Here is an 18,113-nt window from a genome sequence, read left to right as displayed (position 1 = left end):
CTAATCAGACCACCTATACCTTCGTCCAGATCATTTATGTAGATCACAAACAACAGTGGTCCAAGCACGGATCCCTGTGGAACACCGCTAGTCACCTTTCTCCATTTTGAGACACTCCTTTCCACCACTACCCTCTGTCTCCTGTTGCCCAGCCAGTTCTTTATCCATCTAGCTAGTACACCCTGAACCCCATACGACTTCACTATTTCCATTAACCTGCCATGGGAAACTTTATCAAACGCCTTACTAAAGTCCATGTATATGACATCTACAGCCCTTTCCTCATCAATTAACTTTGTCACTTCCTCAAAGAATTCTATTAGGTTTGTAAGACATGACCTTCCCTGCATAAAACCATGCTGCCTATCACTGATAAGTCTATTTTCTTCCAAATATGAATAGATCCTAACCCTCAGTATCTTCTCCAACAGTTTGCCTACCACTGACGTCAAGCTCACAGGTCTATAATTCCCTAGATTATCCCTGCTACCCTTCTTCAACAAAGGCACAACATTGGCAATTCTCCAGTCCTCCAGGACCTCATCCGTGCTCAAGAATGCTGCAAAGATATCTGTTAAGGCCCCAGCTATTTAGTCCCTTGCTTCCCTCAGTAACCTGGGATAGATCCCATCCGGACCTGGGGACTTGTCCACCTTAATGCCTTTTAGAATACCCAAAACTTCCCCCTTCCTTATGCCGACTTGACCTAGAGTATTTAAACATCCATCCCTAGCCTCAACATCCGTCATGTCCCTCGCCTTTGTGAATACCGATGCAAAGTACTCATTAAGAATTTCACCCATTTCCTCTGACTCCACGCATAAATTCCCTCTTTTGTCTTTGAGTGGGCCAATCCTTTCTCTAGTTACCCTCTTGCTCCTTATATACGAATAAAAGGCTTTGGGATTTTCCTTAACCCTGTTAGCCAAAGATATTTCATGACCCCTTTTAGCCCACTTTATTGCGTGTTTGAGATTCGTCCTACTTTCCCGATATTCCTCCAAAGCTTCATCAGTTTTGAGTTGCCTCGATCCTATGTATGCTTCCTTTTTAATCTTAGCTAGTCTCACAAATCCACCCATCATCCATGGTTCCCTAATCTTCCCATTTCTATCCCTCATTTTCACAGGGACATGTCTGTCCTGCACACTAATCAACCTTTCCTTAAAAGACTCCCACATTTCAAATGTGGATTTACCCTTAAACAGCTGCTCACAATCCACATTCCCTAGCTCCTGCCGAATTTTTTTATACTCTGCCTTTCCCCAATTTAGCACTCTTCCTTCAGGACCACACTTGTCCTTGTCCATGAGTATTCTAAAACTTACAGAATTGTGATCGCTATTCCCAAAGTAATCACCGACTGAAACATCAACCACCTGGCCGGGATCATTCCCCAATACCAGGTCCAGTATGGCCCCTTCCCGAGTTGGACTATTTACATACTGCTCTAAAATACTCTCCTGGATGCTCCTTACAAATTCTGATCCATCTACGCCTCCAACACTACATGAGTCCCATTCAATGTTGGAGAAGTTAAAATCTCCCATCATGACCACCCTATTGCTCCTACATTTTTCTATAATCTGTCTACATATTTGTACCTCTACTTCACGCTCACTTTTGGGAGGCCTGTAGTAAAGTCCGAACAATGTTACTGCACCCTTCCTATTTCTTAACTCTACCCATATTGCCTCAGTGCTCGAATTCTCCATCGTGCCCTCCTTAATCACAGCTGTGATATCATCTCTGACCAGTAATGCAACTCCTCCACCCCTTTTACATCCCGCTCTATCCCTCCTGAAGCATCTATACCCTGGGATATTTATTTGCCAATCTTGCCCTTCCCTCAACCAAGTCTCAGTATTACCAATAACATCATATTCCCAGGTACTAATCCAAGGCCTAAGTTCATCTGCCTTACCTGCTACACTTCTCGCATTAAAACAAATGCACCTCAGACCATCTGTCCCTTTGCTTTCATCATCTCTTCCCTGTCTACTCTTCCCTTAGTCACATTGAGTTTATTATCTAGTACCTTACTGGCTTTAGTTGCTACCTCTTTCATGACCTCTAACTTCCTAATCTGGTTCCCATCCCCCTGCCACATTAGTTTAAAACCTCTCCAACAGTGTTAGCAAAATCACCCCCTAGGACATTGGTTCCAGTCCTGCCCAGGTGTAGACCATCCGATTTGTAATGGTCCCACCACCACCACAACCGGTTCCAGTGTCCCAAAAATCTGAACCCCTCCCTCCTGACCATATCTCGAGCCACGTATTCATTCTGACTATTCTTGAATTTCTACTCTGACTGTGTCATGGCACTGGTAGCAATCCTGAGATTACAACCTTTGAGGTCCTACTTTTTAAACTTATCTCCTAACTCCCTAAATTCTGATTCTCATCTCATTTTTTACCTATATCGTTGGTGCCTATATGCAACACGACAACTGGCTGTTCACCCTCCCCCTTCAGTATGTCCTACAGCCGATCGGAGACATCCCTGACCCGTGCACCCGGGAGGCAACATACCATTCGGGAGTCTTGTTTTCAACCACAGAAACGCCTGTCTACTCCCCTTATGATTGAATCCCCTATGACTATAGCCCTGCCAGTCTTTTTCCCGCCCTTCTGTGCAGCAGAGCCAGCCACGGTGCCATGAGCCTGGCTACTACTGCCTTCCCCTGGTGTGTCATCTCCCCCAACAGTATCCAAAACGGTATACCTGTTTTGGAGGGAGATGACCGCAGGGGACACCTGCACTACCTTCCTGCTCTTTCTCTGCCTTTTGGTCACCCATTCCCTGTCTCCCTCACCAATCCTAATCTGTGGTGTGACCAAGTCACTGAACGTGCTATCCACGACCTCCTCAGCATCGCGGATGCTCCAAAGTGTAGTCCATCCGCAGCTCCAGAGCCGTCATGCGGTCTAACAGGAGCTGCAGCTGGACACACTTCCCGCACATGAAGGAGTCAGGGGCATCGGCCGCGTCCCTGAACTCCCACATTGAGCACGAGGAGCATAACACGGGTCTGGGATCTCCTGCCATTTTTACACTTTACCTGAAATGACTAAAAATATAATATCAATTAATGAATAAGTGAAAGGAATAAAGATTTTACTTTCCAATCACAATACTTACCAACACACGAAGAATTGAATTTTGCCCAGCTACTGCTAATTGGAGCACTTTCCTCACCAGCCAATCAGGTCACTGCTTTGCTGTGATGTCACTCTTCCCAACAGACCCCTGGCCACTGCTCCCGCTGAAAATCTGACGGCCGCTTCTCCGGCAGCTGTGTCCCCGCTGCTCTCCCCTCGCTCTCTCAGTGACCCCGCTGCTCTCCCCTCGCTCTCTCAGTGACCCCGCCGCTCTCCCCTCGCTCTCTCAGTGTCCCCGCCGCTCTCCCCTCGCTCTCAGTGTCCCCGCCGCTCTCCCCTCCCTCTCACTGTGTCCCCCCCGCTCTCCCCTCGCTCTCACTGTGTCCCCCCCGCTCTCCCCTCGCTCTCACTGTGTCCCCGCCGCTCTCCCCTCGCTCTCACTGTGTCCCCGCCGCTCTCCCCTCGCTCTCACTGTGTCCCCGCCGCTCCCCCCTCGCTCTCACTGTGTCCCCGCCGCTCTCCTCACTCTCACTGTGTCCCCGCCGCTCTCCCCTCGCTCTCACTGTCCCCGCTGCTCTCCCGCCGCTCTCAGTGTCCCCGCCGCTCTCCCCTCGCTCTCACTGTGTCCCCGCCGCTCTCCCCTCGCTCTCACTGTGTCCCCGCCGCTCCCCCCTCGCTCTCACTGTGTCCCCGCTCTCCCCTCACTCTCACTGTGTCCCCGCCGCTCTCCCCTCGCTCTCACTGTCCCCGCTGCTCTCCCGCCGCTCTCAGTGTCCCCGCCGCTCTCCCCTCCCTCTCACTGTGTCCACCCCCCCGCTCTCCCCTCGCTCTCACTGCGTCCCCGCCGCTCTCCCCTCGCTCTGTGTCCCCGCCGCTCTCCCCTCCCTCTCACTGTGTCCCCCCCCCCCCGCTCTCCCCTCGCTCTCACTGTGTCCCCGCAGCTACCCTCGCTCTCACTGTGTCCCCCCCGCTCTCCCCTCGCTCTCACTGTGTCCCCGCCGCTCTCCCCTCCCTCTCACTGTGTCCACCCCCCCGCTCTCCCCTCGCTCTCACTGCGTCCCCGCCGCTCTCCCCTCGCTCTGTGTCCCCGCCGCTCTCCCCTCCCTCTCACTGTGTCCCCCCCCCCCCGCTCTCCCCTCGCTCTCACTGTGTCCCCGCAGCTACCCTCGCTCTCACTGTGTCCCCCCCGCTCTCCCCTCGCTCTCACTGTGTCCCCGCCGCTCTCCCCTCACTCTCACTGTGTCCCCGCCGCTCTCCCCTCACTCTCACTGTGTCCCCGCCGCTCTCCCCTCACCCTCACTGTGTCCCCGCTCTCCCCTCGATCTCACTGTGTCCCCGCCGCTCTCCCCCTCACTCTCACTGTGTCCCCGCCGCTCTCCCCTCACTCTCACTGTGTCCCCGCCGCTCTCCCCTCACTCTCACTGTGTCCCCGCCGCTCTCCCCTCACCCTCACTGTGTCCCCGCTCTCCCCTCGATCTCACTGTGTCCCCGCCGCTCTCCCCTCACTCTCACTGTGTCCCCGCCACTCTCCCCTCACTCTCACTGTGTCCCCGCCGCTCTCCCTTTCACTGTGTCCCCATCATCCCCTGTGTCAGGACGGTGTGACCCCGTCAATCGCTGAAAACGTGGTGGACCCATTCAGTGAAGTGACCATCCTGGGATGGGAACCTTGTACACAGGAAGGACTGTAGCCAATTTGTGAATATAGCTGTAGTTTCTCAGCAAAGAAAAGCTTGATTAAGCCATGTGGTTGTTCTGCACAGTTCTCTGCCCAGAGTAAAGCTAGAATCGAGGCAGAGTATAGACCCAGTTAAGGGAGGGGCTTTTCAATCCAGAGAGCAACAGGGATCCAGAACCCACCTACCTTAAGTGGCGATTGAGGCAGAAGCCCTCAACACATTTAAAAAGTACTTGGGCATACACTTGAAATGCCATTGCTTATCATTCCTGTTGGTACTGAGGACCATGCCTGTTTTGCTCTTGGAAGGAAATTTTGGAGGAACTGACATAGGACACAGGCTATGTTGACTGGAGATTTGCTTAATTTGGAGAGGCAGGTAACTACTCAGAAGGTGAGGTGCGTTTGGTGACAGCTCCAGGTGGTACCCAGCCTGAGGATGTTCAAGACCTCATTGCCGGATACCCAGACACTCCTCAACAAGTGCAGGAAGAGACTCTGAGACTTTCAATGATAGGCAAGAAATTTCAAGCTGCTCTAGGAGCATATGAGCATTTGATTCTCATTCTGTGTTTTATCTTCTTTTTCAGGATATGAATGTTCTATTGAGTCTTTCACCCCAACCAGCAAACTGCTTTGATTGTGACAAAGCTGTAATAATGAGTGGTGTGAAATGTAGACATCAGTAATGAGATAGGGAGATAAGTGGAAATCAATTTAGTTGGAGAGTTTGGTTTATATGGATGATAAAGGCAGATATATTAGTTATGTTTCCTTTGATTTAATTATTGGAACTTTTATCTCATTACACGGAAGCAGATTGCAGTGAAACTGGGAGAAAACAATGTCAGTTCAAGTCAGGATTCAGACACAGAAGGAAACTCAGGAGGTAAATGCTCATTGACTCTGAAAGTTCATAAGATTCATTTACATTTGATTAACCCGTGCAAAACTCTTGCATCAACAATAAGGATCTTCCAGCTTCAGCTCCTGAATCAATACACACTGATATCATTCCAGGGAATAGAAATCCTTCTCATCAAAATCCATGTTCGGAACTTCCAACATTGCAACCTGGACCCCATTGGCTTCTTCTGCTGATGGTTAACTGGACATTCTATACACGCTTTGTTGTTTTAATGTGGCAACACCTCTGACTGCAGGGTTTAGACTTTATTTTTCTGTTTCACACCAGTTGGAGACATTTCTTGGATGAACAAAGGGGAAGCTGGTAGCGGCAGAACTAGTGAAATGGAATTACTAACACCCAATACTGCTTTTTGTTAAGAGACTTCCTGAAGGGTTAACCCCCACCAGTTACTGGCCAGTTAAGGATCAGAGCCTGAACTATGTAGGTGAGGATGCCTTCTGCTCCAGTAAAAGTCCCATATTAGTTTCTGCCTTTCTTAAAATGATAAAACGCGAGTGTACGCCAACTTCTGTCCCTTGATCACATAGGGTAAGAGGTTATCATCAGTGAGGAGAGAGCAGTGATATGTATCACTCTATTGCTGGTAGATGTCTTTCCCAATGTGAAGCCAGGCAATTTGGCAATTCTCAATGATTAGGAATCTGTTCGCCGTGATGGTGGATGCTACAACTAACCTCAGTGACTCCCGGTCAGCAGTTCCTGCTCTTGATTTTTATTCAGTAAATCCTCTGGACAATCGTGTTTGGCCATCAGTGGAGTTCTCCGTGAATAATTAGCTACCAGCATCGTCTATATAAGCTCACCAATGAAGCGCAATTATTGGAATGAGGGATCAGAGTTGGGATTTGAGGATTTTAAATCAGGATAGAAGATGGGTTGAGAGACTGGTGAGTGGTGCGGGTATGGGGGTGAGGGATTGGAGGATCAGAGGGTGGGGAAGAGGATTGGGGCTGGAGTGAAATCCACGTAGGGCTGAAGCACTGAAAAATGTGGTTAGGGATGAGAGAGTGGGCTGAGGTAGCATTAACTTGAAGCATTCCATGCGCATCTTATGAAGTTGATGAATTGCTCTGGAATTCAGGGTCCATTGATTGAACCAGTCGAGTCTTAAAGGACACAGCTGCTAGCCTGGGGGTATGGCAGGTGGTGAGGGAACCTACAAGAGAACCTACAATACTTGACCTCATCCTCACCAATCTGCCTGCTGCAGATGCGTCTGTCCATGACAGTATCTGTAGAAGTGACCACTGACAGTCCATGTGGAGACAAAGTCCCATCTTCACACTGAGGATATCTTCCATCGTGTAGTGTGGCACTACCAGTATTAATTGGGATAGACTTCGAACAGATCTAGCAACTCAAGACTGGGCATCCATAAGGTGCTGTGGGCCATCAGCAGCAGCAGAATTGTATTCAACCACAATCTGCAACCTCATCACCCGGCATATCCCCCACTCCACCATTACCACCAAGCCAGGGGATCAACTCTGGTTCAATGAAGAGCGCAGGAGAGCATGCCAGGAGCAACACCAGGCAAATGAGGTGTCAATCTGGTGAAGCTACAACACAGGACTACTTGTGTGCCAAACAGCATAAGCAGCAAGTAATAGACAGGGCAAAATGATTCCACAATAAATGGATCAGATATAAGCTCTTCAGTCCTGCCACATCCAGCCATGAATGGCGGCAGACAATTAAACAACTTATTGGAGGAGGAGGCTCCATAAATATCCCCATCCTCAATGATGGAGGAGCCCAGCACATCTGTGCAAAAGACAAGGCTGAAGCATTCGCAGCAATCTTCAGTAGAAGGGCCAAGTGGATGATCCATCTCGGTCTCCTCCGCAGCCCCAGCACAGATGTCAGTCTTCAGCCAATACGATTCACTCCATGTGATATCACGAAATGGCTGAAGACACTGGATACTACAAAGGCTTTGGGCCCTGACAATATCCCAGCAATAATACTGAAGACATGCTCCAGAACTTGCCGTACCTCTAGCCAAGCTGTTCCAGTACAGCTACAACACTGGCATCGACCCAGCAATATGGAAAATTGCCCAGGTGTGCCCTGTATACAAGAAACAGGACAAATCCAACCCAGCCAATTACCGCCCTATCAGTCTACTCTCCATCGTCAGCAAAGTGATGGAAGGAGTCATCAACAGTTCTATCAAGCGGTACTTATTCAGCACTAACCTGCTCACAGATGCTCAGTTTGGGTTCTACCAGGGTCACTCAGCTCCTGACTTCATTATAGCTTTGGTTCAAACATGGACAATGAGAATCCGGGGGGAAAACTCTCCGCTGGCTGGAGTCATGCCTGGCACAAAGGAAGATGGTTGTGGTGGTTGGAGGCCAATCATCTCGGCTCCAGGACATCACTGCAAAAGTTCCTCAGGATAGTGTCCCAGGCCCAACCATCTTCAGCCGCTTCATCAATGACCTCCTTTCCAACATAAGTTTAGAAATCGGGATGTTCACTGTTGACTGCACAATGTTCAGCACCATTCACGACTCCTCAGATAATGAAGCAGTCCGTGTACAAATGCAGCAAGACCTGGACAATATCCAGGCTTGGGGTTGACAATTGGCAAGTTACATTCGTGTCACACAAGTGTCAGGCAATGACCATCTCAAATAAGAGAGGATATAACCATGGCCCTTGGCATTCAACGGCATTACCATCACTGAATCCCCAACAATCAACATCCTGGGGGTTACCAGAAACTGAACTGGACCCAGCCACATTAATACTGTGGCTACCACGGCAGAGGCTAGGAATCCTGTCGTGAGTATCTCACCTCCTGACTCTCCAAAGCCTGTTCAACATCTACAAGGCACAAGTCAGGAGTGTGATGGAATACTCTCCACTTGCCTGGATGAGTGCAACTCCAACAACACTCAAGAAGCTCAACACCATCCAGGACAAAGCAGCCCCGCTTGATTGCTCCTCCTTCCACAAACATTCACTCCCTCCACCACCGATGCACAGGGGCAGCCGTGTGTACCGTCTACAAGATGCACTGCAGCAACTCACCAAGGTTCCTTAGACAGCACCTTCCAAACCCACGACTGATTCCATGTAGAAGGACAAGAGCAACAAAGACCTGGGAACCCCACCACCTGGAGGTTTCCCTCCACATCACTCACTATTGTGGCCTTGAAATACATCACCGTTCCTTCCCAGTTACTGGGTCAACATCCTGGGTCTCCCTCCAGTGCTAACAGCACTGTGGGTGTACCTACATCTCTTTGACAGCAGTCGTTTTAAGAAGTCTGTTCACCACCGCCTTCCCAAGGTTAAAAGGGATGGAAAATAAATACTGGGCCTAGCCCACGACATCCACATCTCTTCAATGAATTATTAAATTTAAAAATGGCTCAGAGGAATATCAGGGAACGGGAGTCCTATCATTCCATTTCCCCAGAGAGCCGAGGCCCTTTGTACACGGCTTAATACTGTTCCACCTGCTAGAGGCAGGACTGGGATTGGAGCAGGAACTTCTGTATGGTGGAACTATCAAGGACATTGTGAACATTATCAGTTCACCCATTCCGCATCCTTGAGTTGAGTTGGTTTAATGATTGGAACATGCTCCAGGAAGGTGCTTAACCCTGTCAGATCTATTTGCTAGAACATTGGCTCCTCACACTGCACTGGAAGGGTTTCAATATCACTGCCGCTATTTATCAAACATATTGATAACATCTGCTAATTTGCATAGAGATTTCCCCAAACTAACATTTCCTAAACGTTCATTGACTGGAAATCTTTTGAGAAGTGCTTAGCGACATTTGATTGCTCCTCCCTGTGACTCTATACCTTGCTGTGTATCTCTGAACCCTCCTCTATGTGGATCCTGAGGCAGCGACCCACACCATGTTCGAATAGTGCTGGAGATGGGGAAAGTTGTTTTGTTGAAATAGAACTCGGTGTTGTCTTATTCTCCAACGTTGTCTTATTCTCCAACGTTGTCTTATTCTCCAACGTTGTCTTATTCTCCAACATTGTCTTATTCTCCAACGTTGTCTTATTCTCCAAAGGGCAGCTGTTGTTTAAACAATGCAGCACCCAGACAAACTCTGCCAGGCCACTGTAAGAAAGACTTGCAGCCATCCTACTGCCTGGGGAAGCACGCCAAGGACTTGCCTTTATACAGTGCCTTTCATAACAGGATGTTCCAATGCGCTTCACAGCTAATGAAGCACTTTTGAAGTGTAGTCATTGTCATAATGTATGAAACAGAAAGATCCCATGGACAGCAATCTATTATTGCTTAGATAATCTGTTTAGAAGGTGCCAGTTGAGGACAAAATGTTTCCAGGTCACTGGGAAGGCATTTCCTGAGCTCCTTTACAACAGCACCTTTGATTGTTAATGTTCGCCTGAGGTGGTGGACAGAGGCTTTGTTTACCATCCCAGCTTTTTCCAATTGGACAGAGGGGTATCATCCTGAGTTTGTGCGCTCAAGTCTCTGGAGTGGACTTTGAACCTACAAACTTCACCTTCACGGGTGGGAGTGCTACCACTGAGCCACAGCCAATACTTAAACTGAGCTGAAGACCTCGCTCCTGAAATGGGCAACGTTCCTGTCCGATAGAGTTTCACACCCAGCATGTTCTGCGGGTTTTCTAGCCTTTTTTCTCATTGTAATGGCTAATTTTGGGTTGAAGTCACATCAATAAGCCCTCAGACCCCTTGTCCAACACACTGTTCCTCGGGTATGTGGCTGGGCAAGCTGTTGAACTGAGGGGGCCATCACAACTGACCCAAATCTTACTCAATAACCACACACTTTACCCATTCCCCGACCTCACTCCCCACCTAGCTGATAGGTGCTATGGCCAATGACTACGGCTTTGCAGAGTCAACCCACTGATGAGGAAAACCAAGAAGAGATTGGGTTCAAAATTCAGCCTGATTAGAGGGCCGCTATCCTTTAAAGCCTTCATCCAAATGCCGTGTTACTGTGATGAGTGTGACTCGGTGGTTCTACCTTGTGACTGGTCCACGAGTTTATGGGTTCAAGCCCCACTCCAGGGTCAGACTGATGTTCCTTCAAAGTGACTACTCACCCTGAGCCATACAGGCAGATACCTTTTAACCATATTACTAAGGATTAGTGTTATCAATAAACCAAGTAAAGTCACCATTCTCCCAAAGAGCCATGGGCTGCTTTCCCCTTTTGAGGGTGGGGGAGAGCTGACTGGTGATTATTTAGAGGCTGATTTAGCTCACTGGGCTAAATCGCTGGCTTTTAAAGCAGGCCAGCAGCACGGTTCGATTCCCGTATCAGCCTCCCCGGACAGGCGCCGGAATGTGGCGACTAGGGGCTTTTCACAGTAACTTCATTGAAGCCTACTCGTGACAATAAGCGATTTTCATTTTTATCATTTCATTCATTTAACCCGAGGATCACCATACCTCAGGTGAGGGGCAAGGTTCATGAATAACCTCAGCCAGTACAGGAATCAAACCCATGCTGCTGGCCTTCCTCTGCATCAGGAACCAGCTAACTGAGCTAAACCGCCGTCCCATCCCCCAAACCCCTGGTCTGGGTTGTGCCTGCTGGTTGCAATGGGGCCACCAGCTGGAGTGTAACATTTGGGATCAGGCACTGGACTACGGAGGGAAAACCAGCCTTGCTTCCTAAAAATTCCTGATGGAAAGTGTATGTTTGGGAAGTGGGTGTGAAGTTCTGATAAGCCAACCACACGTCCAGGCGGTCATTCACAGATCAACTTTCCACCACCGGTCTGCACCCCTGCCTTAGCTAATCCACTACTGGAACCGTTCGTTACCTCCAGGTTTGTTCATTCTAATTTTCTTGTCCTCCAAAATTCAGCCTTCCATAAAGTTGAGGTTATCCAAAAGTCTGCTGCCCTTGTCCCAACAGACACACCAGGTGCTTTTCACCATCACCCCCCCCCCCCCCCCCCCCCCCCCCCAACCGGGCTCACTCATTTGCATTAACTCCAGATTAAGCAACGCTTTCATTTTTTAAAAAAAATCCCATCCTGGTTTTCAAATCCCTCCGTAGCTTTTCCCTTCCCTGCCTCACCTCCTTCAGCCTCACAACCCTCCAAAATATTTTCACCCCTGACTTTGCTGATTTGAATCTCTCCCCCAGTGCCAGCCAATGCCTTTACACAGCTGAGCCACAGCCTCTGGAGCACTCTCTGCACACCTCACTTTACTCCTTCTAGATGTTTTTTAATACCTGCCTCTTTGACAGATTTTGGCCAATTATATCCACCCTAATTATCACCATATGTGTCTCAATTATATAATTTGTTCTGTAATTCCACTCTGAAGGAGCTTGGGTGTTTAGTTCCATTGAAAGCACTGTATAAATGCAAGTTGGTGTCAACCAATACTAGCTTCCCATGAGGGACAGCCACAGGAAGGATTCATGCAGCTTTCAGTGAATCTGTGCCTGAATAACCAAAGGTGAGAAAAAAGGAAGGTGATTCTCAGCTGTTGTTGCTCGAGGTTCCTGAACCTCGAGGGGCAGAACTGCAGCAGTGGTTAGCACGGTTGCTTCGCAGCGCCAGGGTCCCAAGTTTGATTTCCAGTTTGGGTCACTGTCTGTGCGGAGTCTGCATGTTCTCCCCATGTCTGCGTGGGTTTCCTCCGGGTGCTCTGGTTTCCTCCCACAGTCCAAAGATGTGCAGGTTAGGTGGATTGGCCATACTAAATTGCCCAAAGGTTAGGTGGGGTTACTGGGTTACAGGGATAGGGTGGAGGTGTGGAGCTTAAGTGGGGTGCTCTTTCCAAAGGCCAGTGCAGACTCGATGGGCTGAATGACCTCCTTCTGCACTGTAAATTCTATGTTCTAACAGCCAAATTATAGGTCAAGGCAGCACATTCAGACCATTTTCTCACACACCTGGATACTAATCCTGTGCATGCCATCAAACAAACAGAGAGTCACAATTGAATTTCAGACAAGTTTGATATAAAGAAATAGTCAAAATAAACTTATAAAATCAATCGCATGCTTGCATTGTCTTCTTTCTCCATTCCGATCTCCCTCGAACATCAAACTTTGTTTAAAGGACCAGCTGTCCATTCATTATGAACGCATCAGCCAGGAATGACAGATTGTGCCATTATTTGCTCAACTGTGCATAACAGGCTATTGTAATTGCATCACCTTGGTAACTGTAATTGGCAAACTGAGACATCAACTGGGTTGGCAAGTATCTCTGGGATGTGGGATGAGTGCAAGCTTTTGGCTTTTGGGGGGATTTGTTGGTGACAGGCAGTAGAGAGAGAGTGAGAAAATCCCATCAGCTGAAACCACAACTGGGGAACCAAATCAGCAAAAAGAAAAGGTGTATTAGATCATAGATCATAGAATTTACTGTGCAGAAAGAGGCCACACCACCCATCGAGTCTGCACCAGCCCTTACAAAGAGCACCCGGCTCAAGCCCACATATCTACCCAATTCCCATAACCCCTACTTAACCTTTATGGACACGAAGGACAATTTAGCATGGCCAATCCACCTAACCCGCACATCTTTGTACTGTGGGAGGAAAGCGGAGCACCCAGAGGAAACCCACGCAGATGCGGGGAGAACGTGTAGACTGCGCACAGTGACCCAGCAAAGAATCAAACCTGGAGCTATGAAGCAACTGTGGTAACCACTATGCTACCATGCCTACTGGAAATTTGTTCCCTATTGCACTAATCCAAGGAAACCTACTGTGTTTCTTGTCTGTTAGAATGGTGGATGGAGGGCAGCACGGTGGCGCAGTGGTTAGCACTGCAGTCTCACGGCGCCGAGGTCCCAGGTTCAATCCCGGCTCTGGGTCACTGTCCGTGTGGAGTTTGCACATTCTCCCCGTGTTTGCGTGGGTTTCGCCCCCACAACCCAAAGATGTGCAAGGTAGGTGGATTGAACATGCTAAATTGCCCCTTAATTGGTAAAAATTAATTGGGTACTCTAAATTTATTTTTAAAAAACAAAGAATGGTGGATGGGAATCACAGATCGAGAATTGCAAAATACACAGTTCAAATACCAGCCTTAGAGGGTCAGTGTGTTCTGGTAGAGTTTATGATTCGATGCACAACAGTCTGAAATGCAACAATAGAACTCCATTGTAGAAAGATTTAAACACTGAGGCATAACCCAGGTTCCAGGCCTGTACAGTGAGGTGAACAAGAATAAGAGAGAAGAACTGGAAAAAGTGGTACTTCATCAATGACAAGTTTATGTTTTTTTTTAAAGGCTGTAAATACTAAGAGGAAAGGGAGGTTGGCAATCTCAATTCAGTTTGTAGTCGTCTTACTCTGTTGGGTCAGCAATAGCTAAAATCCTCAGCTGGTCATCCCACACATCACTATTGAGTCTTTACATTTCCTACACTTGTCATCCATATCGACTTGGAGTGAGATGACCAATTAACTACCAACATTTTCAAACCACGTGAACATGATATCATTGAACATGGGTTTTACAGAGTGATTCTATATCAGGAATATTACCCACAAATCATTACAAATAATGTTAGCACAACTCGGAAAGCTTATTTGAATGAGTTCAGAGCACACTGGTGAGAGAAGAAACAACATTTGAGACAAAGTTATCATTATGAAAATTGTAAATTGGTAGGCAGTAGTCCAGCTGGCCCATTCCACCAGGTGACTCTGTAATTGAGGGAATGAGCATCAGATCTGTTTTAGTTCTGGTGGTGATGGGATTGTCCTTTCAATGTACTTTTGCCACTCATTTTCCTCAGCACTCTGGGCAGAGAAACCAACTAGGATGGACTCACCCACAGTATCTTGGGGATGAGGTTTCCTTCATCCTCCTTACCCTGAACAGCATCTCCCTATGCCTGGCCTGTTCTAGCAAGCTCTGGTTGGGGAGGAAAATCTATACCAAAGCTATATTCCTTAACAGGAGGTGGGACAACAATATCCTGCAGTACTGCACATGATACCTGCAATTTCTAACTGTTATAGACCATGACCTTCAATCTAACATAGATTACTTAAAATGGCTTTTCTCACTGACATCAAAAGCATAGCAACCAATCTTCATTATTCCTGAAAGACATTACTTGCTAATACATGATTGGCTCCTGAAAACCAAGGCGGGGGGCGGGGTGGGAGCAACTGCCTTTAACAAAATAAATAGGATTTCTCAAAGCCAGTGAGGTGACTCTGAATCAAATTCAAAGAATAAACTTTCACTAACGGATAAACAGCCTTATCTCCACCTCAGGTCAGACCACAGTGCATCACTGCCAACTAATCACTTGTGCAATTCAGTCAACTGCATCAAGTATTGGAGAGGATTACCGTGTTAACCGTGGATTGGTATTCAAGGAATCAAAGAACTCAATCCAAACTTAAGTGTGAAGGTCAAAACATTGAAAACCATGAAGAAATATTTCAGTTTACACCAGAAGAAACGCATTGTTCCAACAATGGTGACACAGATGAAATCTCAGCCCATGTGTTGACCTGTGCAACTCCGCCCATCATGTGAAGAGGAAAGGGTGGGGCCTCAAACATTACCAGTAAAATTGTAGGGTTCAAACCTTTTGAGCACAGGGTTGCAAAGTGAATGTTTTTCAACGTTGGTGCGCCTCAAACAAGGTTATCTTAAATCAGCAATCTTCTGTGGCACCATTGTGTAAGATAGAGGCTGTCATATTCCAACCCTACACTACTCATCTCCGGCCAGATCCTTTGATGCTCCTGGTCACATGTCTCCTTAATTAAGAAGAATTAAATAAGAGGAATAATAACCGCGAATAAATAAACCATTTCGGTGATTGGTCAGTGGTATTGCCTCAGCCTTTCATTCACAACTAAAAGCAGCGTCAGATAGCAATGTTTAATTTAATGAAGGGCATTATAACGAGGTGCGGAATGTATTATAAACCTACCCGGACAACTAGCATTGCAAACATCTCACAAAAACACTTCCCAACTGAGATTCATCACGGTGCAGAGATGGCATTCCCCTGTATTGTTCAAGAACCTCGCAATCATAACCACTCCCCTGTTCCGAGTATATTTCCTGACAGTGCAGTGTCTCTGTGTGAAATTACGGTACACGTTTCGCTCGTGCTTTTGATACAGAACCAGATGCCCCCAATGTTGAAAGTTTTAGGAATGTGGGATGGGTGGAAGGTCTAATTCCACCCCGGAAAATGTGAGGGGGAAAATAGCCTGCTGGCCTCTCCCAAATACACGTTAAACTTGATGGGGTAAAATGATGCAGAGGAGCACCTTCACTGCCGTATGTGGACAAGCTCTCCACTGCAATACTGCTCTTGAACAACAGGCACATTCCTGCATTTAATAATTGAAGCCCCAACACCCATTACTTCAGATCACAAAAACAGCAGCGAGAACAATGTCATCCCAGCAGAAGTCTTCTCCAGAACACAAGCATCCTCCGCAGTTTTTTTTTAGTTTCCTAGCTGAAGCATTGGTACAAGGCATTAAAATAGACGCAGCTGTTTCTTATTCAGAATCTATGAGTGTTTTGGAAAGAAAAAAAGTCAGGTCTGTTAAATTAGATGAAGGGGAATAAGGCATTAACATCGCCAAATGATTCCCGTGCATGTGTTATTCATGCTGTACAATGATGATCCTACCATATTGAAAAGTTCAGTGCCGAAATTTTAAAAATCTCTGATTATCAAGGAAGGTCTAAACGCTTTTCTGGACCAACACTGCAATATCTGTGAGTTGAACGTCAGTGTTCGCGGCTGCACCGGGTCCAGCCCGGGCAAGAATCACCCGTTTGCAATTCTAGTCGCCAGGGGAAAATATATATATATTTCCTGAGAAAAATTCACACAATCTCCAGGCGAACAAACCCCGTGACTTTGACCGGGAATGATGAGAATTGGTGGAATAAAAATGTTTTACCTTTGCAAAGAAGCATGAACCAGATTCAGTCAGTGAGATGAGGCGAATGATCTGCACCAGCGTCTCTGCTTCGATTATTCTTTCCACCTCTCCTTCCCTACTCCCTGTCTCTCTCTGCTCCTTTCTCCGTGTTGACTCCTCGTTCAGGCGGTGCTGGAGGAACCCTCTGTCTTCAGGCAGTTTAAAGGTTAAACAGGCAGTCCGAAGGGTCAGCTTCAATGAATGGAATTAAATTTGGACGATGGAGAGAGAGGAAAAAATAGACACGAGCTGTTTTTGCTTTGTGTTGAAATAAGATGCAACTCCCTTCAAAGCATCCTCCAGCTCCCGGCTCTCACTCGCCCACATTGATGATTTCAGCACCACGGGAGTAGGGACAGCGCCACAGAGCCGCTCACTCGCCAACATTGATGGTTTCAGCACCAAGGGACCGGGGACAGCGCCACAGAGCCGCTCACTCGCCAACATTGATGGTTTCAGCACCAAGGGACGGGGACAGCGCCACAGAGCCGCTCACAGCCTCTCGCTCCACTATCACCTCCAGTGTGAGGCACTAGCTCCTGCAAAAAGGGATAAAAACCAGAGGGTGCCCAAGGATTCTGATCCTTAACAATGCCCAACTCTAGAAGGAGTAGGCTCCATGGACGGCCAGGAGACGGCTCTCGCTCAGGAAGGTTGCAGTGAGTTGGAGTGAATAGAGGGACATCCTTATTCCCCTCTGTCCCCCTCCCCCTCAGCCCAGTAACATTCAGTGAGTGTCTCAGTCAGTCTCTCACTCCTGCCGCTGTACAGATGCGCATCAGAGCTCCGCTTGCAGAGATTGTCCAAATGTGTACGTTAACACAGAGCAGGTCGCAGAGCTTCAGATCCCACAGCTACAGCAACATCTGGCGGAGCAGGTCTCCCCTCGGTTGCCGCCTGCCCTTAAACAAATCCTGGCTCCATCTCAGTTCCCAGCTGACAAGCGATTCCTCCACATCAGGTGCCCGAATGGGGCCGATTTGCTCTTTCTGTCTGTGGAGCTCCCTTTTTTCTCTCTCTTCCTCTTCCAGCAGCTGCTAACAGTCAATTATCTTGCCATCCGACCGTTTCACTGCACACACACATCCAGGCAGCTCGCTCAGCTGCCAGGCTGAAGGAAAAAAGGCTTCAATGTGAAGAAGCAAATCACACAGAGCTCACAGTGGGAGGGACTGAGCTCTTCGTGCATATGAATTAGGAAGTACACGTGTATCAGCCCAGTATAATACTGAGAGAGAGAGAGAGAGAGAGAAGGAGGTTGAGTGACAAAGAGGGAGAAAGAGGGAAAGGTTGAGCAACCGAAGAAATAATGAGTGACAGAGGGACAGAAAGAGAGAAAAAGATTGAGTGACAGAGAGATAGATAGAGTGACAGGGAGAGAGAAAGAGAGAAAAATTGAGTGACAGAGAAAAAGAGAGAAAAATTGAGTGGCAGAGAGAGAGGAAGACGGAGAAAGATTGAAATGAGAGAGAGA

General features: G+C 47.8%; 1 protein-coding gene across 2 annotated transcripts in view; it reads right to left on the bottom strand.

The window, feature by feature from the left end:
- LOC119957911 (leucine-rich repeat and fibronectin type III domain-containing protein 1-like protein) overlaps positions 1–17,907 on the bottom strand; it is a 259,286-nt gene extending 241,379 nt beyond the window's left edge. Inside the window, exon 1 of one of the 2 annotated variants that reach the window (XM_038786099.1) lies at positions 16,619–17,907. The gene's annotated coding sequence lies outside the window, so the exon portion shown is untranslated. The remainder of the gene's footprint in view (positions 1–16,618) is intronic. The other variant, XM_038786101.1, reaches the window with a different exon arrangement.
- Between the last annotated feature and the right edge of the window lie 206 nt (positions 17,908–18,113).

The sequence above is a fragment of the Scyliorhinus canicula genome, chromosome 27 (assembly GCF_902713615.1).
Source record: "Scyliorhinus canicula chromosome 27, sScyCan1.1, whole genome shotgun sequence".
Classification (NCBI taxonomy): domain Eukaryota; kingdom Metazoa; phylum Chordata; class Chondrichthyes; order Carcharhiniformes; family Scyliorhinidae; genus Scyliorhinus; species Scyliorhinus canicula.
The sequence above is the reverse complement of the archived record's forward strand: the minus strand, read 5'-3'. Positions and strand labels throughout refer to the sequence as shown.